This window comes from Nerophis lumbriciformis, linkage group LG23, assembly GCF_033978685.3.
Source record: "Nerophis lumbriciformis linkage group LG23, RoL_Nlum_v2.1, whole genome shotgun sequence".
In the NCBI taxonomy this organism is placed as follows: domain Eukaryota; kingdom Metazoa; phylum Chordata; class Actinopteri; order Syngnathiformes; family Syngnathidae; genus Nerophis; species Nerophis lumbriciformis.
This window is the reverse complement of record NC_084570.2, coordinates 37,969,915-37,992,921: the sequence shown is the minus strand read 5'-3', so window position 1 is coordinate 37,992,921 and position 23,007 is coordinate 37,969,915. Positions and strand designations below refer to the sequence as shown.

Here is a 23,007-nt window from a genome sequence, read left to right as displayed (position 1 = left end):
AAAAGAGACCTTTCCAGCCGGCGTCATCATAAAAGCTAACTCGAAGGGATGGATGGATGAAGAAAAGATGAGCGAGTGGTTAAGGGAAGTTTACGCGAAGAGGCCGGGTGGCTTTTTTCACACAGCTCCGAAGGCGAACACACCTTCACTAAGACGGGCAGACAGCGCCGGACGACATACGCCAACATTTGCCAGTGGATCGTAAATGCCTGGGCAGATATTTCGGTCACAACTGTGGTCCGAGCTTTCCGGAAGGCAGGATTCACAGAACTACTGGACAACAACAGCGACACTGACTCCGATGACTTCTACGAGACGGAACCGGCCATTTTGCATCCCACGCTTGCGCAACTTTTCAATTCGGACACCGAAGACGAAGAATTCGAAGGATTTACGAATGAAGAATAACTTCAGAAGGTGAGCGCTATGTTTATTTTGTGTGTTGTGACATTAACGTTCGAGCAACATTATGTTGCTATTGCTCTACACCATTTTGAATTTTACTATGTTTGTGATTGCACATTTGCGTACATTTTGGGACAGAGTTGTTAGAACGCTGGTTTTCAATATATTATTAAAGTTTGACTGAACTATCTGACTGTTTTTTTGACATTCCCTTTAGCGCAGCGTAGGCGCGGCTTATAATCCGGGGCGGCTTATTGGTGGACAAAGTTATGAAATATGTAATTCATTGAAGGTGCGGCTAATAATCCGGTGCGCCTTATAGTGCGGAAAATACGGTACATAGGATAGTTATGTGATGGATTTTGAAATGCTTTTGCACGCAGGCACAAACTGATATGATGTCCAGTTGACATAATCTACATCAATAAAAATGGTGACCGGATTCTTTGTTTGGACACCATTGATACCAAAGTACTCGCCCAAGCACTTAACTATTCCACACACCGTCCTCACTCATAGTTTCAACTTAAAGGTGTATTTAACATTGTTTGAACTTTAAACTGAGCTTTGGTTGCTGCCAAATGTTCCATACAAGCAAGTAATATATTGTTAGCAACGAAATAACAATAAATGTATCAAAAACATAAAGTGTAGGTGCATTGCACTCTGGGAAAAAGACACATGTGATGGAAGACAAGCTGGACCCCTACAGGTGGACGTCGGTATTGCAACTTGTGGTTTTAGTAGCTGTCGGACATCATTTTTGGAGTCACCGTAACATTACACACAGTTCGAACAGTAACACTGTGTTTGAATATTTATTTAAGTGATTCTTTGGCGTACCACAGTTTGAGACTCCCTGGTCTAACTATTAGTGTGTTTATGTTATTAAAATGTTATTATTAACAAACAGCCCTATAACATAAACAACTATAATAGTTGGACAAAAAGCGTGAACCAACGCGAATTTGGGCGATTTTGACAAGGGGGGCCGGGGGGTGGGGGGTTAGATGATATCCCTAGTCAAAAAACTAATTTTACACTAATTTTACAATAATCAAAAGTCCATGATTTGTAGGTTCATACAAAGAAAATTAGCATGCTAACATTAGCATGCTGACATAGGAGAAGTGAACATATTTCTACGATGGTGCCAAGTACCAAAACCCATGATTCTTAGGTTTAAACATACAAAATTAGCTAAAATAGTAGAATAAAATGTTAGCATGCTAATACAACAAGAGTTGGCATAGTTCTAATATGGTGACAAGTATAAAAATAAATTATTTTGAGGCACAAACAAAGCAACAAAACAATTTTACAGCACAAACAAAAAGGAATGGCAGTGGTAGGTTGTGAGTTCAAACCCCGGCCGAGTCATACCAAAGACTATAAAAATGGGAGCCATTACCTCCCTGCTTGGCACTCAGCATCAGGGGTTGGAATTAATCAATCAATCAATCTTTATTTATATAGCCCTAAATCACAAGTGTCTCAAAGGGCTGCACAAGCCACAACGACATCCTCGGTACAAAGCCCACATACGGGCAAGGAAAAACTCACCCCAGTGGGACGTCGATGTGAATGACTATGAGAAACCTTTGAGAGGACCGCATATGTGGGTAACCCCCCCCCCTCTAGGGGAGACCGAAAGCAATGGATGTCGAGTGGGTCTGACATAATATTGTGAGAGTCCAGTCCATAGTGGATCCAACATAATAGTAAGAGTCCAGTCCATAGTGGGGCCAGCAGGACACCATCCCGAGCGGAGACGGGTCAGCAGCGTAGAGATGTTCCCAGCCGATGCACAGGCGAGCGGTCCACCCCGGGTCCCGACTCTGGACAGCCAGCACTTCATCCATGGCCACCGGACCTGTGCCCCCCCCCCTCAAGGAAAAGGGGAGCAGAGGAGAAAAGAAAAGAAACGGCAGATCAACTGGTCCAACAGGGGGGCTATTTAAAGGCTAGAGTATACAAATGAGTTTTAAGATGGGACTTAAATGCTTCTACTGAGGTAGCATCTCTAATTGTTACCGGGAGGGCATTCCATAGTACTGGAGCCCGAATAGAAAACGCTCTATAGCCCGCAGACTTTTTTTGGGCTCTGGGAATCACTAATAAGCCGGAGTTCTTTGAACGCAGATTTCTTGCCGGGACATATGGTACAATACAATCGACAAGATAGGCTGGAGCTAGACCGTGTAGTATTTTATACGTAAGTAGTAAAACCTTAAAGTCACATCTTAAGTGCACAGGAAGCCAGTGCAGGTGAGCCAGTATAGGCGTAATATGATCAAACTTTCTTGTTCTTGTCAAAAGTCTAGCAGCCGCATTTTGTACCAACTGTAATTTTTTAATGCTAGACATAGGGAGACCCGAAAATAATACGTTACAGTAGTCGAGACGAGACGTAACGAACGCATGAATAATGATCTCAGCGTCGCTAGTGGATAAAATAGAACGAATTTTAGCGATATTACGGAGATGAAAGAAGGCCGTTTTAGTAACACTCTTAATGTGTGATTCAAACGAGAGAGTTGGGTCGAAGATAATACCCAGATTCTTTACTGATTCGCCTTGTGTAATTGTTTGGTTGTCAAATGTTAAGGTGGTATTATTAAATAAATGAATTGGGGGTTAAATCACCAAAAAGGATTCCCGGGCGCGGCCACTGCTGCTGCCCACTGCTCCCCTCACCTCCCAGGGGGTGATCAAGGGTGATGAGTCAAATGCAGACAATAATTTCACCACACCTAGTGTGTGTGTGACAATCATTGGTACTTTAACTTTAACTTTATTTGAATACTTGCAATGAATAAGGGACCCAACTCATGATGTCACCAGGAGGGGGTGCACCACTGCAGCTTCCTGCTTACTTTCATTTAACTTGTGAGGTCTGGTTAAAACAACTACCTTTCTTGTAAAAGCGTGTACGCATTACGCTGCCTATACTTTCCTGCTTTCTTTCCCTCGCTTGACTTTTGTTTCTCTTTTGGCTGCCCAATTTTTACAGGGAGGGTTGGGTGATGTCACTCTAAATTTCATTAAAGGCCTACTGAAATGCGATTTTCTTATTTAAACGGGGATAGCAGGTCCATTCTATGTGTCATACTTGATCATTTCGCGATATTGCCATATTTTTGCTGAAACGATTTAGTAGAGAACATTGAAGTTCGCAACTTTTGGTCGCTGATAAAAAAAGCCTTGCCTGTACCGGAAGTAGCAGACGATATGCGCGTGACGTCACAGGTTGTGGAGCTCCTCACATCTGCACATTGTTTACAATCATGGCCACCAGCGAGAGCGATTCGGACCGAGAAAGCGACAATGGCGAAGTTGGTAGAGTGGCCGTGCCAGCAATCGGAGGGTTGCTGGTTACTGGGGTTCTATCCCCACCTTCTACCATCCTAGTCCCGTCCGTTGTGTCCTTGGGCAAGACACTTCACCCCTTGCTCCTGATGGCTGCTGGTTAGCGCCTTGCATGGCAGCTCCCGCCATCAGTGTGTGAATGTGTGTGTGAATGGGTAAATGTGGAAATACTGTCAAAGCGCTTTGAGTACCTTGAAGGTAGAAAAGCGCTATACAAGTATAACCCATTTTAATTTGAGCGAGGATGAAAGATTTGTGGATGAGGAAAGTGAGAGTGAAGGACTAGAGGGCAGTGGGAGCGATTCAGATAGGGAAGATGCTGTGAGAGGCGGGTGGGACCTGATATTCAGCTGGGAATGACTAAAACAGTAAATAAACACAAGACATATATATACTCTATTAGCCACAAAACAACCAGGCTCATATTTAATATGCCACAAATGAATCCCGCATAACAAACACCTCCCCCCTCCCGTCCATATAACCCGCCAATACAACTCAAACACCTGCACAACACACTCAATCCCACAGCTCAAAGTGCAGTTCACCTCCCCAAAGTTCATACAGCACATATATTTCCCCAAAGTCCCCAATGTTACGTACGTGACATGCACATAGCGGCACGCACGTACGGGCAAGCGACCAAATGTTTGGAAGCCGCAGCTGCATGCGTACTCACGGTACCGCGTCTGTGCATCCAACTCAAAGTCCTCCTGGTAAGAGTCTCTGTTGTCCCAGTTCTCCACAGGCCAATGGTAAAGCTTGACTGTCATCTTCCGGGAATGTAAACAATGAAACACCGGCTGTGTTATCCGGCACAACAGTCAGGGGGTGCATTCTACGAAGGGGGTGCGTTATCCAGCACAACACCTGGGGACGGCGTGGCGAAGTTGGTAGAGTGGCCGTGCCAGCAATCGGAGGGTTGCTGGTTACTGGGGTTCTATCCCCACCTTCTACCATCCTAGTCCCGTCCGTTGTGTCCTTGGGCAAGACACTTCACCCCTTGCTCCTGATGGCTGCTGGTTAGCGCCTTGCATGGCAGCTCCCGCCATCAGTGTGTGAATGTGTGTGTGAATGGGTAAATGTGGAAATACTGTCAAAGCGCTTTGAGTACCTTGAAGGTAGAAAAGCGCTATACAAGTATAACCCATTTTAATTTGAGCGAGGATGAAAGATTTGTGGATGAGGAAAGTGAGAGTGAAGGACTAGAGGGCAGTGGGAGCGATTCAGATAGGGAAGATGCTGTGAGAGGCGGGTGGGACCTGATATTCAGCTGGGAATGACTAAAACAGTAAATAAACACAAGACATATATATACTCTATTAGCCACAAAACAACCAGGCTCATATTTAATATGCCACAAATGAATCCCGCATAACAAACACCTCCCCCCTCCCGTCCATATAACCCGCCAATACAACTCAAACACCTGCACAACACACTCAATCCCACAGCTCAAAGTGCAGTTCACCTCCCCAAAGTTCATACAGCACATATATTTCCCCAAAGTCCCCAATGTTACGTACGTGACATGCACATAGCGGCACGCACGTACGGGCAAGCGACCAAATGTTTGGAAGCCGCAGCTGCATGCGTACTCACGGTACCGCGTCTGTGCATCCAACTCAAAGTCCTCCTGGTAAGAGTCTCTGTTGTCCCAGTTCTCCACAGGCCAATGGTAAAGCTTGACTGTCATCTTCCGGGAATGTAAACAATGAAACACCGGCTGTGTTATCCGGCACAACAGTCAGGGGGTGCATTCTACGAAGGGGGTGCGTTATCCAGCACAACACCTGGGGACGGCGTGGCGAAGTTGGTAGAGTGGCCGTGCCAGCAATCAGAGGGTTGCTGGTTACTGGGGTTCAATCCCCACCTTCTACCATCCTAGTCACGTCCGTTGTGTCCTTGGGCAAGACACTTCACCCCTTGCTCCTGATGGCTGCTGGTTAGCGCCTTGCATGGCAGCTCCCGCCATCAGTGTATGAATGTGTGTGTGAATGGGTGAATGTGGAAATACTGTCAAAGCGCTTTGAGTACCTTGAAGGTAGAAAAGCGCTATACAAGTATAACCCATTTATCATTTATAACACCTGCCGCAATACACCGCTTCCCACCTACAGCTTTCTTCTTTGCTGTCTCCATTGTTCATTGAACAAATTGCAAAAGATTCAGCAACACAGATGTCCAGAATACTGTGGAATTTTGCGATGAAAACAGACGACTTAATAGCTGGCCACCATGCTGTCCCAAAATGTCCTCTACAATCCGTGACGTCACGCGCAGGCGTCATCATACTGAGACGTTTTCAGCAGGATATTTCGCGCGAAATTTAAAATTGCACTTTAGTAAGCTAACCCGGCCGTATTGGCATGTGTTGCAATGTTAAGATTTCATCATTGATATATACATTTTCAGACTGCGTGGTCGGTAGTAGTGGGTTTCAGTAGGCCTTTAAAACAACATTTTTAGTGAGGTTTCATAGCAACATGCATTTTATATTGCCATTTATGACGGGGTTTTTTTTATATAGCTAACATATTTATACAATAGGTGCTGGAGCCTATCTCAGCTGTAAATTGCACCTAAATCGAGCTCCATGGAGCCAAATGCATCTGTTGGTAACCTTTACTTTGTTTCCCCCTTTAGACCAAAAAGTGAACTACATTGCAAGGAAAAAAAGAAGTGGAGTGAACTTTGTCTCTCCCCTCAGGCTTGAAAGTGAGTTGCATTGAAAGAAGTCCGTTGCAGACACTGAATTATTGAATGGACTTTTGAATGAAATGTCCAAAGTAACAATTTGCGGCCCGCAGCTCATTTTTGAAAGGCTCTTGGTACATTTTAAAAATACTATTACAGAGGAGAAAAAAAAGTGAAATAAAAAAAGCATAGTGGGGAAATGTAACGGGAAATGTTGCAATAATAACACAAAACTTTCATGCAGGCAGTTTTTTTCTATAAAACAGGCATTGCTTAAAAGATAAAAACGTGTAATCATTGGATAAATCTTAAGTTGAGCTACTGATTTAACTCTTAAAAAAAAAAAAATGATGAGTGGAGGCCTTTTGGCTTCCTAAGACATTTAGTCAGATTTTTTTAAACTATCATTGTTAAAAAATTTATAGTGAACTAAAAGCAATGTTGTTATGATGTATTTGTATATTTTAGGCTCGAATTACTTCAAATATTCCATTTTGATTATGTTTATTTGGGGGAATTATTGCATATTTCGTGTTTTTGCCATTAAAAAAACATGATGTCAATGGCTGGATCTACAGTTGATCTAGGGATATCTGAGTACTGGAAGTTTGAAATGTTATATCTGACTTTATTTTTTTCAACACTTTAATGACACTTTTGATTCCCCTGGGACCTTCAACATTCATCAAACTTGAGCGGAGCAAAAAGTTTTACAATAGGTTTCGAAAATGAAACATATTTTTGATTTTTCAGTGGGAAAATAACAATGATATCACTTAGTTATCTCCATGATCAGTATGACATTTGTCTAAAAATGGGAAAAAATAAATAAATTAAAAAACCCACCGAAAATAATCCTTATCAAGTCACGAAATATATTAGTTTTACTAACATGCGTTCATATCCATAGCGTTTAAAGCAAATTATAGATTTTATTATTAGTTATTTTTTATAAATGTGTTTTTTTTAATACATTTGTTTTCTATTTATTCGTATTTTATTTCTTATTCCTAAAATAAAACCTGCTTATAAGTACTTATTAAGCACATACAACAACAACGCGATGGTAATAACTGTGATATTGTTGGTCACAACAACAGTGGTGTTTTTTTGTTTTTTTAATTTTTAATATTTTTATTGAACAACAAACATACATTTATAATTCACTCAACAGTCAAGGCACTTTCAGCAACCAGGAAAGAAAACAAAAGCAAATACAGATGGAGTATTAAATATTAATAAATATATGTTTTATAAACATGTGTTGAGTCATAGACATCTTATAAGTAGATGCAGCATTGGTTGCTGTGACGCAAGAAATTGGGCTGCCATCTTGAAGTGGTGATGAGGAGCCGGCGAGCAGCCTAAACTGACAGTTGACAGGTAGAAAACAAAGATGTGTTCAGCGTTTTCCTGCTCAAATGAGCGGACTGTTGAAAATAGGAATCGGGAGCGAAAGTAAACCAAGGAGCAGTGACTGACAGTGAGAGTGTCTGAATCTTTTTGGCGGTTGAGCATAAACTGATTTGTGACTGGATCGAGATGGAAGGGCTTAGAACGGGATGTATGAGGAAGGTATGGACATGGATAGGACTAGAGGGGAGAGAGGAAAGAAGGGAAGAGGAGGGCATGAAGGAAAGTCGAGTTCAAAAAGAGTACATGAAGATGATGAAGGAATAGAAAAGAGGAAAAAAGTTATGGTAGATAACTGCAAGATAATATATTAATTTAAATCAGATCAAGACATGAATGATATTAGTTGGATGACAATGGTTAAGGGGTTAAAAAAGGACATTGGAGAGGTGGAGATGGCGAAGGTGCTCAGGGACGGACGGCTTTTGATCAAGTGTAAAAATGGAGAGCAAAAGAACACAGCAATGCGGTTGCAAAAGCTGTGCAACATGATAATAAAGGAAAAAATCGAAGTGGGAGAACGATTGGGGGCAAGAGGAGTCGTGACAGGAATCCCAAGAGGTGAAAACTTAGATGATTTGAAAAGAGAAATAAAAGGAGGAACCGTCACAATGATGAAGAGAATGATGGCATTTAGAAATGGAGAAAAGACGGAGAGCGAATCTGTGCTAGTGCAGTTTGACCAGGAAATCCTCCCGGAAAGAATCATGATAGGGTTTTTAAGCTTCCACGTTAGAGCTTACGTCCCACCCTCAATACGCTGTTTCAAGTGCCAACGCTATGGGCACGTAGTTAGTGTGTGTCATGCTAACCCAGGTAACACCTAACGTTAGCGTAACGTTACTGTATGGTTCTCGTTTGGTTATGCAAGATGAGAACATTCTAAGAACATTCTCAGAACATATCAAAACCTATCTGACACACAAAATATTTGCCTGCAATGGAAACAGCGACCGTTAGGCTTTTCGAAATGTTTTTTTTCGCAAATTTACTTTATATACTTTATGTAGTAACGTTTCCCCAACGTTCCGCGAACGTGTTGTGTTTTTCGAACAATCTGACGTCAGCTGAGCTGAGTCAAGGCTGCACGCAGGCGCGTAGAAGCTTCCGTGAGACAAAGGACGAAGCTCGACAACGCTGCAAATTCCAGAATCCCGATAATCAGGCAATACGGTGCGCCATCCATTGATCACATGTAAGTAGATAGAAAGAGTGAAATATGAAGCACGTTTTTGTATAACAATTTCTACCCTACATGATTAATTTCAGACCATTTTACGGTTTTAGCGTTGTGTCAAATGCGCGCCATGCTCAACTGCCGGCACCATATAAACTAGCATGCATTTCTCGTGCATATTGGCTGTTATATAGTTTCCAAATACCAACGAATGACTTCTGAAGAAGGGTGGATCTATCTGTAGCCTAGTTAAACAATAAGTTGCCCCGTCAGTGTCATATTTTGAGGTCCATATGGCACGAATGTTGCCTGAACGTTCCGTTAAACATTATCACAATTTCAGAAGGGTTAAAACCATTAAAAATCAGTTCCCAGTGGCTTATTTTATTTTTCGAAGTTTTTTTCAAAATTTTGCCCATTACGCAATATCCCTAAAAAAAATTTATATACACCCGTCCATTTTCCTGTGACGTCACAATACAAACAAACATGGCGGATAGAACAGCAAGATATAGCGACATTAGCTCGGATTCAGACTCGGATTTCAGGGGCTTACGCGATTCAACAGATTACGCATGTATTGAAACTGATGGTTGTAGTGTGGAGGCAGGTAGCGAAAACGAAATTGAAGAAGAAACTGAAGCTATTGAGCATTGCCAACCTTGAGACCTCCAATTTCGGGAGGTGGGGGGTTGGGGCGGGTGGGGCGGGGCGTGGTTAAGAGGGGAGGAGTATATTGACAGCTAGAATTCACCAAGTCAAGTATTTCATACATATTATATATATATATATATATATATATGTATATATATATATATATATCTACATCCTGAAAATATGCAAACAAAACTGTGTTTAGATAATTGATACTTCAAACTTGCATAAATAAATATTAAGGAATATAACATAACTTGGCTTCTGAGAGTTTCAAAATGTAATGAATAAAATGCTAAAGTTGTTGATAAACAAGCTATTATTTTAATAATTAAATATGGTCATTTTAAATGAATTATTATGATAATTTAAAATCAATTATTTCAAATATGTTTATTTTAATGTATAATTCTATGGCTGGATGTAATAAGGAGTCACAAAAAAATACAAATAAAAATACAATTAATTTTGATGTTTTTAGCAAAATATAGTAAAAATGTGGGCGATAATAGGGCAACCCATTTTCCTTGTTTTTTTTTTATAGAATAAACAACACAATGAAGAAGTTTCAACAGAGGGCTTATAAGCATAGATGGGCTGCCACAACTAGGCATTTGAAGAAGCAATGCCGACAGTCAACTTTAGAATTAGAGAGTGATGATAGCGAGCAAGAGAATGACACGACAATCTTTACAACTCCAGAAACAGTGACAACCCTTCAGTACATGGATGCTGCGGAGACTGCTTCCTGCACTGCCGCGGGTGCTGACAATGCCACCTACAGTGGCCCTGATAGTGATGAGACTAATCGACCATCATGTCACCTTGTCATCTGATTCAGAAAATGAGAGTGATAGTGACTGCTTTGAAGATATTTTGAGGTCTGGATTATTTTATCTTCAGAATAGCTTCTGCTATTGGCCAAAGCCAAATCCTACCCACTCCAGAATCCGGAGAGCTGAGATTCCTGACAAAGAAGTCTGGGATAGGCTGCCAATTCGGGTTTTCAGGAAAACATTGACTGGTAAGGGAATATTGTCAAAGTCATATCATGTATATCTTAAACAACATAATTCATCTTGAGTCATCAGCATACTTTGAAATTTTGCAGAAGACTTTGACAAGGCCCTTCAATATGAAAAACAAGCTGAAATGTTTTCGAGCCCAGAGGAAGAAGAAATGTCAACCAAATGGAGCCACATCACCCCTGAACGTTATAGAAACGATGAGGAAGATGTGTTTGATGCTGACGGTTAGTCACTTTTCAAAGACTGTTTACTTACAATACTCAAACACTACTTAGTGGTGCATAAATTTTATTGTCTTCGTTGGTTTAGACGAAGAGGAAATTCGGCCAAAAAAGAAGTGCAGAAAAGAGCTCCCACCATTGAACTTTCCAAACTCCAGCGAGTACCAGACCACTTCAGCCAGTACCAGCCAATACTACACCACTCCAAGGCATCCAGGCCGACCTCACAGCCCAGCGAGAAGCAGCACTTACAGGCTCAGTCCAGACAGGAATCATGCATCCAGCTCAAGCCAGTACCAAACCACTCCAGCCAGTACGAGTCAGTACCAGACCACTCCAAGAAGCAGCAGGAATGCCCTTGAAAGTGAACGTTAGTTGGCTATTTAACTGTTGATAGGTGGTGTTAAACAGGCTGTTACAACGGGCAGTAATACGAATTACCTCTTTGACTTTTGTTGTCTTTGCAGTTTTCCAGTTAAACATGAAAGTTAAAAAAACAGTTGAGAACCAGGGAGAAATTATGCGCATGCTGAGAGGGCTGGCAGCACAGTCTGTGGGGCCAGAAGATGTGGATGTTCAAGATCTCATTGAGAAGCCTTTCGAGACTCTTGAGCAGCTTAAGGCCTTCTGTGAACAGCTCGACACTGATCTTCTGCTCAGAAAGCAGCTGGTAATTAGTTTTAATTCCCCACTGCAAAATTATCTTGCTCAGTTATCAAAAAACATGTTCTAATCAAGTACAATATTGTTGTTTATTTATTTGTATAGGTGAAAGCTCTTACTGCTCTTGGTGGGCAGAATTTGGCAGACACGGTGAGGACAATGCTGAGGAAAATTGCCACAAACAAAGTCCTGGAGCAGCTTGGTCTCCGTGGAAAGACAGGCAAAGTGCCGTTTGAGGACTTGCCCTTTTACAGAATAATAATAAGTAAGTGTTAATAATAGGTTTGCATCTTTGAACATGTTGCATGTATGCTCACAAGGTCGATCTAGCTGTTATTATTACGGTATTTATTCTAAAGGGAATTCTAAATTGTGCTGGTGATTCCAGAGGCATGCAGGGGTGTTTACAAACAGACGACCACAGCTGAAGTAGATTGTGAGCTTGGAGAGGTCCTGAAACTGGCCACTTTTCGAAAGGGAGGTTCAAAGTTTGAGGTACGGAGAATTATGATAAGATATCCCAATTTTGAATTCCATTTTATTGAAGTTCCACTGCATGTCTTTTGAATTTGCAATTATAACTACTTGCAGGAGAAGAGGAGGAATTAAGAGGAAGCGACGGCGAAGAAGGGCAAAGGGAAGTGTACAAAGGAAATGGACAGTGAGATGAGTGACCAGGTAAATGATAAAGTAATTATGCCAATGTTTTAATTCAATTCATAAAGATCCCAGTTCTGTGTTGAATTTGCAATTATAAACACTTGCTGGAAGCGACGGCGAAGAAGGGCAAAGGGAAGTGTACAAAGGAAAGGGACAGTGAGATGAGTGACCAGGTAAATGATAAAGTAATTATGCCAATGTTTTAATTCAATTCATAAAGATCCCAGTTCTGTGTTGAATTTGCAATTATAAATACTTGCAGGAAGTGAAGAAGAAGAAAACAGGGAAAGGGAAAAGAACCAAGCAAACGCTAGTGAGACCAGTGAGCATTGAGCAGGTAAACAAGGAGTAAATTATGCCATGTTTTAATTGAATTCAATTCATCTACATTCCAGTGCTGTCTTTGTTGTATTTGTGAATATCTATAATTATTTACTTCCAGGAAGAGAACCAACAAGAAGGGGCAGGAGTACACTGACGCGCACGACCAAGACCACAGCATTCCATTTCTATTCCATCCATCCATCCATCTTCTTCCGCTTATCCGAGGTCGGGTGCGGGGGCAGCAGCCTAAGCAGGGAAGCCCAGACTTCCCTATCCCCAGCCACTTCGTCCAGCTCTTCCTGTGGGACCCCGAGGCGTTCCCAGGCCAGCCGGGAGACATAGTCTTCCCAACGTGTCCTGGGTCTTCCCCGCGGCCTCCTACTGGTCGGACGTGCCCTAAACACCTCCCTAGGGAGGCGTTCGGGTGGCATCCTGACCAGATGCCCGAACCACCTCATCTGGCTCCTCTCGATGGGGAGGAGCAGCGGCTTTACTTTGAGCTCCTCCCGGATGGCAGAACTTCCATTTCTATTGCATTATAATTACCGGTATCACTAATAAAGAATTATTGTTTAATTTTCTGTTTGAGTGTCAGTCCTGACAATATAGCACAAAAACAGACGTAAATACCACTTCATTCCATTTCTATTGTATTATAATTATCACTAATAAAGAATTATTGTTGAATTTTCTGTTTGAGTGTTATAGTCCTTACAATATAGCACAAAAACAGACGTAAATACCACAGCATTCCATTTCTATTGTATTATAATTATCACTAATAAAGAATTATTGTTGAATTTTCTGTTTGAGTGTTAGTCCTGACAATATAGCACAAAAACTGACGAAAATAGCTTGTTCCTAAACAGTTCCCTAAACGTTCTTGCCAAACGTTCATGGCTAACGTTCTGCTAACCAAGCAAGAACTCCACAACCTCACGTTCTTTGAACGTTACAAACTAACGTTCCCATAACAATGCCACTACGTTCTCCTAACGTTCACATAACGTTCACATGTTACCTGGGAAGATGAGATGTGGAAGGTGTGGAGGAGAGCATGAATATGGACAATGTGGAGACAATGAACAGGTCAAGTGTTGTAACTGTGGCGGGAATCACACAGCAGCGTACGGGGGCTGCGTCATAAGGAAACAGGCAACAGAAGTACAGCAAATCAGAGTAGAAAGAAATATTACATACGCAGAGGCAGTTAAAGTAAGACATCAAGAAAGTGCAGAACAAGACAGAAGTGAGAATAGTTCAGAACAAGACAGGAGTGAGAATAGTTCAAGTAATAAAAAACAAGAGGCAGCAAATACAGGAATTTCCAAGGATAAACTAGTTGTGTTCCTGGCATACGTAATAAACTGTACAGAACAGGCAAGAAATAAGACTGAGAAGATCAAAAATAATCGTCAAAGCACAAGCAAAGTTTTTAAATATAAAAGAACTATCTTGGGTCAGGTGCAAGGTGAACTACAGAGAGTAGACGAGACGGAGTCATGTTACCACAATCCAACTGTCACAATTTACTTAGATGTGAAACAGAGGAACCCAAGGATGCAGATGGATTTGTGAGTAAATAGTTCTTTACTTAAACAAAGAAGCGATCACAACAATGATCCAAAAATATAATATAACAAAAAGCGACGGTGCGAAAAAAAGAGAACACAAAAAGAGCACCGTGACAAAAAGAACTAAAGCTAATATACAAACTAAACAAGCTTTGGGTCGAAGTTGCAAGACGTGCAAACTATCAAAGAACATACTAGTGATGGGTCCGGCAACACCGATGCATCGGTGCATGCGTCGAGCTCATAGAGCGAAACCCTGTGTCGGTGCGCGTACCGCTTTTAGAAAGTCACGTGACCGATCATGAGCTGTTTTGGTCACGTGACCGATACGCGAACTGTGTCGCACTGACGCCTCCTCTGTGCCCTGTGAGCGTGTCTTTTCTACAGCCGGTGAAATAATAACTAAGAAGATAAATCGTCTAAAATGTAATACGTCGGAAAAACTTTTTTTTTTTTTTTTTATAAAAATGTGTAAAAAATAAAATTAAAAAAATACCCAGTCCACAATCATCCACAACACGTTCTCTTAGATTTCCATGTTATGATACATGTTCACATTATTTATTGACTGTATCTAAAAAAGATAAAAATATATTTTTATTTAAATGAAGATATGAAATAATCCTAAATGAAATACAATGACTTGGTTTATATTATTGTATATACTAGGGCAGGGGTCACCAACGCGGTGCCCGCGGTCACCAGGTAGCCCGTAAGGACCAGATCAGTCGCCCGCTGGCCTGTTCTAAAAATAGCTCAAAGAGCAGCACTTACCAGTGAGCTGCCTCTATTTTTTAAATTGTATTTATTTACTAGCAAGCTGGTCTCGCTTTGCTCGACATTTTTAATTCTAAAAGAGACAAAACTCAAATAGAATTTGAAAATCCAAGAAAATATTTTAAAGACTTGGTCTTCACTTGGAATAAGCGGTAGAAAATGGATGGATGGATGGGTCTTCACTTGTTTAAATAAATTCATTTATTTTTTACTTTGCTTCTTATTACTTTTAGAAATACAATTTTAGAGAAAAAATACAACCTTAAAAATGATTTTAGGATTTTTAAACAAATATACCTTTTTACCTTTTAAATTTCTTCCTCTTCTTTCCTGACAATTTAAATCAATGTTCAAGTAAATTTATTTATTTTTTATTGTAAAGAATAATAAATATTTTAGCTTCTGTTTTTTCGACGAAGAATATTTGTGAAATATTTCTTCAAACTTACTATGATTAAAATTCAAAAAAAATATTCTGGCAAATCTAGAAAATCTGTAGAATCAAATTTAAATCTTATTCCAAAGTATTTTGAATTTCTTTTAAAATTTTTGTTCTGGAAAATCTAGAAGAAATACTGATTTGTCTTTGTTAGAAATATAGCTTGGTCCAATTTGTTAAATATTCTAACAAAGTGCAGATTGGATTTTAACCAATTTAAAACATGTCATCAAAATTCTAAAATGTATCTTAATCAGGAAAAATTACTAATGATGTTCCACAAAGTATTTTTTTAATTTTTTCAAAAAGATTCAAATAAGCTAGTTTTTCTCTTCTTTTTGTCGGTTGAATTTTGAATTATAAAGAGTCGAAATTGAAGATAAACTATGTTTCAAAATTTTATTTTACATTTTTTCTTGTTTTCTCCTCTTAAACCGTTCAATTAAGTGTTTTTTTCATCATTTATTCTCTACAAAAAACCTTCTGTAAAAGGAAAAAAATAGACAGAAATACCCATTTTTTTATATATATACATTTATTTATTTAGCTATTCTTGTTTAAATCACACTTACGTGTAACTTACAAATGACAATATATTTATTTATTTAAGTGTGTATCAAACTGGTAGCCCTTCGCATTAATCAGTACCCAAGAAGTAGTTTTTGGTTTCAAAAAGGTTGGTGACCCCTGTACTAGGTCATAAAATCAGTGTCAGTTGAGTCGGTCCATAGGTTGCCTGTAGGGATTTTTAATGTCCAGCAGATGTCAGTATTTAGTGACACAGTATCGACACAGTATCAATACAGTTCTGCAATGTGTCGAAACGCTTCATGACGCCTCATCAACCCATCACTAGAACATACCAAGCTGGATGGCACTGGAAATAGCCAAGATGGAATGTAACAAAAATACAAGGAGCATAGGCGTCTTCATACGAACAGAGTCACGAAATGGAATAGCCGAGTGCCATCCAGCTGGCCAGGTGCTGCTTAAGTAGTGCTGGTGAGATTAGACACAGCTGTGCACGTCTTGCAGCTCCGCCCACAGGAAGACACAGGAACTCTGAGGAAGACAAAAAGAAAGAGCCAAGTCTGCTGCACCAAGGGAAAACTGAGCATACAAACCACCAGGTGCCAGCAGGCGGTGACACCAACGCCATGTTAATTGTTCAGTGGAATGCCAGAAGTCTAATAGCACACGGACAGGAATTAAAGGGATTTATTAATAATATGAAAACTAAACCACATATAATATGTATTCAAGAAACATGGCTGAAGCCAATATTTAACTTTATAATAAAAGGATATATAACAATACGTAAAGATAGGGATGATGGGCAAGGAGGAGAATGTGCCATATTTATTAAAGAAGACATGCATTATACAATATTAAAAGAAACACAAGAACTAGAAATATTAGGGGTAGAAGTATGGAATAATAAAGAAAGGTACAAAGTGCTAAACTTCTATAATCCATGCAAGAAATAACAAATTCATCAACTAGAAACAATAGTGGAGCACTGGAGTGGCAATATCATTTGGTGTGGTGACTTTAATGCACATAGCACAATGTGGGGTGAAAGGGATGACTGGAATGGGGAAACATTGGAAGCATTTTTGGAGGAAAAAGAACTGGTGTGTGTGAATGATGGGTCGGGAACAAGGTTAGATGTAGTTACGGGTAAAGAAACAGCAATAGATTTAACACTAGTGTCACAAGGGTTAGCAGGAAAGGTGGAGTGGGAAGTAAATAAAGACAGCACTATAGGAAGTGATCACTACCCAATCTTCATTCACATAAACATAAAGCAAAGGACAGAAAGCACTGAGAAAGAAGGAAGATGGAAGTATAGTCATGGTGATTGGGGACAATTTAGGGAAATTACAGACATGACATTAAAGGAAGTGGATATAAATCAAGATATTGAACAACTAAATACAGATATTACAAAGTGCATAATGGAAGCAGCCAAACAAAGCATACCAAGGAGTAGAATAGGGAAAAGAAGGCAGATAGTGCCGTGGTGGACACAAGCGTGCACAGACGCAATAAAAGAACGGAATAGAGCATTTAGAATATTGAGAAGAACACATAATTTTCAAGATATGATCCAGTATAAAAGGCACCAAGCTAAAGTAAGGTACGTTATTAAAAAGACAAGAAAACACTATTGGAGAACATTTTGTGAATCACTAAATAAAACTATCATATTTTTCGAAGTATAAGTCGCTCCAGGGTATAAGTCGCACCGGCCGAAAAGGCATAATAAAGAAGGGGGGGGGGGGGGGGGGGGGACATATAAAAGTCGCACTGGAGTATAAGTCGCATTTTTGGGGGAAATTTATTTGATAAAACCCAACACCAAGAATAGACATTTGAAAGGCAATTTAAAATAAATAAAGAATAGTGAACAACAGGCTGAATAAGTGTACGTTATATGAGGCATAAATAACCAACTGAGAATGTGCCTGGTATGTTAACGTAACATATTATGGTAAGAGTCATTCAAATAACTATAACATATAGAACAGGCTATACGTTTACCAAACAATCTGTCACTCGTAATCGCTAAATCCGATGAAATCTTATACGTCTAGTCTCTTACGTGAATGGGCTAAATAATATTATTTGATATTTTACGGTAATGTGTTAATAATTTCACACATAAATCGCTCCGGAGTATAAGTCGCACCCCCGGCCAAACTATGAAAAAAACTGCAACTTATAGTCCGAAAAATACGGTAGTCCTTTAGGCCAAGTGTGGGGAATGATCAAGAAAATGTCAGGGATCAGAAGTGAATATTAAAAATCATGTGATGAAAGATGGGACACGGTGTGTGATAGAAAATAAAGAAAAAGCAGAACCACTACTAGAAATGAGATTAGGACATACATATCTAAATAGTTCATTGAAATTGATAGGGAAACATAATACAGGACTGTGTGACTTTTGTCATCAGATAAAAAGTGTAGGCTATGTTTTACTACATTGTAGGAAATACAATAGAGAAAGGGAAATACTGGAAGGTAAGTTAGCGAAAGACAAGATTAGATGATGATGATTATTAGAGAAGATGTGACTGCTCATCTCGGCGTCCGGAAGACTATCAACCAACGAACGAGATTTCTCTACAAAATCTCCTCTCTGGTCAACAAAAGCACCTTGAAGATTCTAGCGAGAACTCTCGTTCAACCCTTTTTCGATTACGCATGCACCTCCTGGTACCCTAGCACCTCCAAAACCCTCAAATCTAGACTCCAAACATCCCAGAACAAGCTAGTCAGATTACTTCTAGACCGCCACCCCAGATCACACCTCACTCCTACCCACTTCTCCAAAGTGGGCTGGCTCAGGGTGGAGGACAGAGTAAAACAACTTGGACTGAGCCTAGTCTATAAAATTTGCTAGGCTCAGGGTGGAGGACAGAGTAAAACAACTTGGACTGAGCCTAGTCTATAAAATTTGCTACACCTCCTTGATACCGAAGTACATGTCAAACTACTTCCATAACGTAAATGACCGCCATAACCACAACACCAGGTGGAGCTCCACTAACCATGTTAAACCCAGATTCCGATCTAACAAAAGTCTTAACTCATTCTCCTTCTATGCCACATCAATATGGAATGCACTCCCAACAGGTGTAAAAGAAAGTACATCTCTATCCTCCTTCAAAACCGCACTAAAAGAACACCTCCAGGCAACTACAACCCTTGACTAACACACCCCCCACCCTCCACATCCCACCTCCCCAGATTGTAAATAATCAAATGTATATACCTGTTCTTAGGCTTTCTAAACTCACTATGTTCACCGCTCGCTGTACATATCCTACCAAGTCAGACCTACCCTGTTTCAATGTCCATTTCTCTGATGATGCAATTGTTGATCAATCAATCAATCAATCAATCAATCTTTATTTATATAGCCCTAAATCACAAGTGTCTCAAAGGGCTGCACAAGCCACAACGACATCCTCGGTACAAAGCCCACATACGGGCAAGGAAAAACTCACCCCAGTGGGACGTCGATGTGAATGACTATGAGAAACCTTGGAGAGGACCGCATATGTGGGTAACCCCCCCCCTCTAGGGGAGACCGAAAGCAATGGATGTCGAGTGGGTCTGACATAATATTGTGAGAGTCCAGTCCATAGTGGATCCAACATAATAGTAAGAGTCCAGTCCATAGTGGGGCCAGCAGGACACCATCCCGAGCGGAGACGGGTCAGCAGCGCAGAGATGTTCCCTGCCGATGCACAGGCGAGCGGTCCACCCCGGGTCCCGACTCTGGACAGCCAGCACTTCATCCATGGCCACCGGACCTGTGCACCCCCGCCCCTCAAGGAAAAGGGGAGCAGAGGAGAAAAGAAAAGAAACGGCAGATCAACTGGTCTAACAGGGGGGCTATTTAAAGGCTAGAGTATACAAATGAGTTTTAAGATGGGACTTAAATGCTTCTACTGAGGTAGCATCTCTAATTGTTACCGGGAGGGCATTCCATAGTACTGGAGCCCGAATAGAAAACGCTCTATAGCCCGCAGACTTTTTTTGGGCTCTGGGAATCACTAATAAGCCGGAGTTCTTTGAACGCAGATTTCTTGCCGGGACATATGGTACAATGCAATCGACAAGATAGGACGGAGCTAGACCGTGTAGTATTTTATACGTAAGTAGTAAAACCTTAAAGTCACATCTTAAGTGCACAGGAAGCCAGTGCAGGTGAGCCAGTATAGGCGTAATATGATCAAACTTTCTTGTTCTTGTCAAAAGTCTAGCAGCCGCATTTTGTACCAACTGTAATTTTTTAATGCTAGACATAGGGAGACCCGAAAATAATACGTTACAGTAGTCGAGACGAGACGTAACGAACGCATGAATAATGATCTCAGCGTCGCTAGTGGATAAAATAGAACGAATTTTAGCGATATTACGGAGATGAAAGAAGGCCGTTTTAGTAACACTCTTAATGTGTGACTCAAACGAGAGAGTTGGGTCGAAGATAATACCCAGATTCTTTACTGATTCGCCTTGTGTAATTGTTTGGTTGTCAAATGTTAAGGTGGTATTATTAAATAAATGTCGGTGTTTAGCAGGACCGATAATCAGCATTTCCGTTTTCTTGGCGTTGAGTTGCAAGAAGTTAGCGGACATCCATTGTTTAATTTCATTAAGACACACTTAATTTCATTAAGACTGAAGTGCTGAGTAGAAAAGCGCTATACAAGTACAACCCATTTATCATTTATCATTATATCAACCAAACCTAAAATAGAGTAGAGATCCACCTCGGGCCACACTCCATGTCAGTAGGTGGCGGTAATGCACACCAGAAGGTTGCTTGCCAACCGCCATTAAACAAAAGAAGAAGAAGAAGAATAAGCTTCACATTGGGAGCGCAATACGGCGCTCTTGAATGACGTCACAGACCTGCAGGACCGCCTCTCCCGTAACAACATTAGCTCGCTAACCTTGTGCTCTTTCTTATCGGCCTTTATTCGTGCCATGAGGAATATTCTGCAACGTTGCGACACGTAATAGGCGGATTGTACATCCTCGCCAGCACGTAAGTAAACAACAACACGAGGGCTTTTGCGCTCTTAGTTGTCTGCTACTTGGGCTTGTAGCTTGTGGCTAGCACTAGCTGGACGTTAGCTTAGCATGAAGAGCTAACCAGCTAATAATAATAATAATAATATTTATAATAATATATATGTATATATTTTATATGTATATGTATATATATATATATATATATATATATATATATATATATATATATATATATATATAATAATAATTAGAGATGTCCGATAATGGCTTTTTTGCCAATATCCGATATTCCGATATTGTCCAACTCTTAATTACCGATTCCGACATCAACCGATACCGATATATACAGTCGCGGCATTAACACCTTATTATGCCTAATTTTGTTGTAATGTCCCGCTGGATGCATTAAACAATGTAACAAGGTTTTCCAAAATAAATCAACTCAAGTTATGGAAAAAAATGCCAACAAAGTCCCAAAGTGCATTATTTTTTTTAACATGCCTCAAAACAGCAGCTTGGAATTTGAGACATGCTCTCCCTGAGAGATGAGGTGGTTGGGGGGGGGGTTTATTGTAGCGTCCTAGAAGAGTTAGTGCTGCAAAGGGTTCTGGGTATTTGTTCTGTTGTGTTTATGTTGTGTTACGGTGCGGATGTTCTCCCGAAATGTGTTAGTCATTCTTGTTTGGTGTGGGTTCACAGTGTGGCGCATATTTGTAACAGTGTTAAAGTTGTTTATACGGCCACCCTCAGTGTGACCTGAATGGCTCTTGACCAAGTGGCTGTTGACCAAGTATGCTTTGCATTCACTTGTGTGTGTTAAAAGCCGTAGATATTATGTGACAGGGCCGGCACGCCACAGCCGTGCCTTTAAGGTTTGATGGCGCTCTGTATTTCTCCCTACGTCCGTGTACACAGCGGCATTTTAAAAGTCATACATTTTACTTTTTGAAACCGATATCGATAACTTTCAAACCGATACCGCTAATTTCCGATATTACATTTTAAAGCATTTATCGGTCGATAATATCGGTAGCCCAATATTATCGAACATCTCTAATAATAATAATAATAAAAGAGCTAACTTGCCATATATGTTGTATTTATCTGGCTCTAAATTACATTAGGCATGTCCAAAGTGTGGTCCGGGAACCATTTGTGGCTCGCAACTATTTCTTCAAATGTCCGCAGCACATTCTTATCATACTATTACCAAAAAAAAAAGTGTAATAAAAGACAAAACAGGTGAAAACTTTGCAATGTTGACTGTAATTAAAGTTAAAGTACCACCAATAGTCACACACACACTAGGTGTGGTGAAATTACCCTCTGCATTTGACCCATCCCCTTGTTCCGCCCCCTGGGAGGTGAGGGGAGCAGTGAGCAGCAGCGGTGGCCGCGCCCTGTAATCATTTTTTGGTGATTTAACCCCCAATTCCAACCCTTGATGCTGAGTGCCAAGCAGGGAGGCCATTTTTATAGTCTTTGGTGTGAATAAATAATGACACAACGCTTCTTTTAAAATTGTCATTGTTCATGAAATAATAATGAATCAAAATCAATATTGTTATGATTTATTGACCAAGTCCATGTTTCAGTTACATAAATACAATCTTATAATACGCAGATAGATCTGAAGTTCTTCCAGAGACTTAATCTTTGAAAGTAAAAATGTACATATATGACCACTTTTTGTGTCTTTTTACGCATTGAAATCAGAAAAGACGCGAATTTCCGAAAGTCTGGGACGCAGATTTTTTTTTTTTTTTACGGACCAGTTTGCTTTTTTTTTTTTTCTAAATCGATTAGCGCTTTCCGCCAGTGTTCTGTTTATATTTGCCGGGTCAAATTATTAATTATTGGTCGATTTCAAAGTAATGCACTTTCCGGTACAATTTCTTAAAATTTGATTCACCGAAAGTTTTATCAGCGCTTGAATTTTACTGCGGCATTTGCCGCGACCGCCCTCGTCATTTGCTGTAATGCCCAAAAAATTGACCAACATTTGCGGCAAAAACATTTTACTTGTTACTGGACAAGGGATGTAACAATAAAC

The 23,007-nt window shown here is 40.4% G+C and overlaps 1 protein-coding gene and 3 long non-coding RNA genes across 4 annotated transcripts in view; all 4 read left to right on the top strand.

Moving 5' to 3' along the window:
- Positions 1–10,538: 10,538 nt before the first annotated feature.
- On the top strand, positions 10,539–11,093 carry LOC140679771 (uncharacterized). The gene is made up of 3 exons (XR_012051115.1): positions 10,539–10,739; positions 10,827–10,967; positions 11,053–11,093. It is a non-coding gene; the product is annotated as an uncharacterized lncRNA (long non-coding RNA).
- A 763-nt stretch (positions 11,094–11,856) lies between these two features.
- On the top strand, positions 11,857–12,306 carry LOC140679773 (uncharacterized). The gene is made up of 3 exons (XR_012051117.1): positions 11,857–11,892; positions 12,016–12,122; positions 12,219–12,306. It is a non-coding gene; the product is annotated as an uncharacterized lncRNA (long non-coding RNA).
- LOC140679772 (uncharacterized) lies at positions 12,305–12,837 on the top strand. The gene is made up of 3 exons (XR_012051116.1): positions 12,305–12,460; positions 12,550–12,624; positions 12,730–12,837. It is a non-coding gene; the product is annotated as an uncharacterized lncRNA (long non-coding RNA).
- Positions 12,838–20,821: 7,984 nt separating this feature from the next.
- The window catches only part of mtor (mechanistic target of rapamycin kinase), a 277,393-nt gene continuing 275,207 nt past the window's right edge, over positions 20,822–23,007 (top strand). Inside the window, exon 1 of the mRNA XM_061985591.2 lies at positions 20,822–20,967. The gene's annotated coding sequence lies outside the window, so the exon portion shown is untranslated. The remainder of the gene's footprint in view (positions 20,968–23,007) is intronic.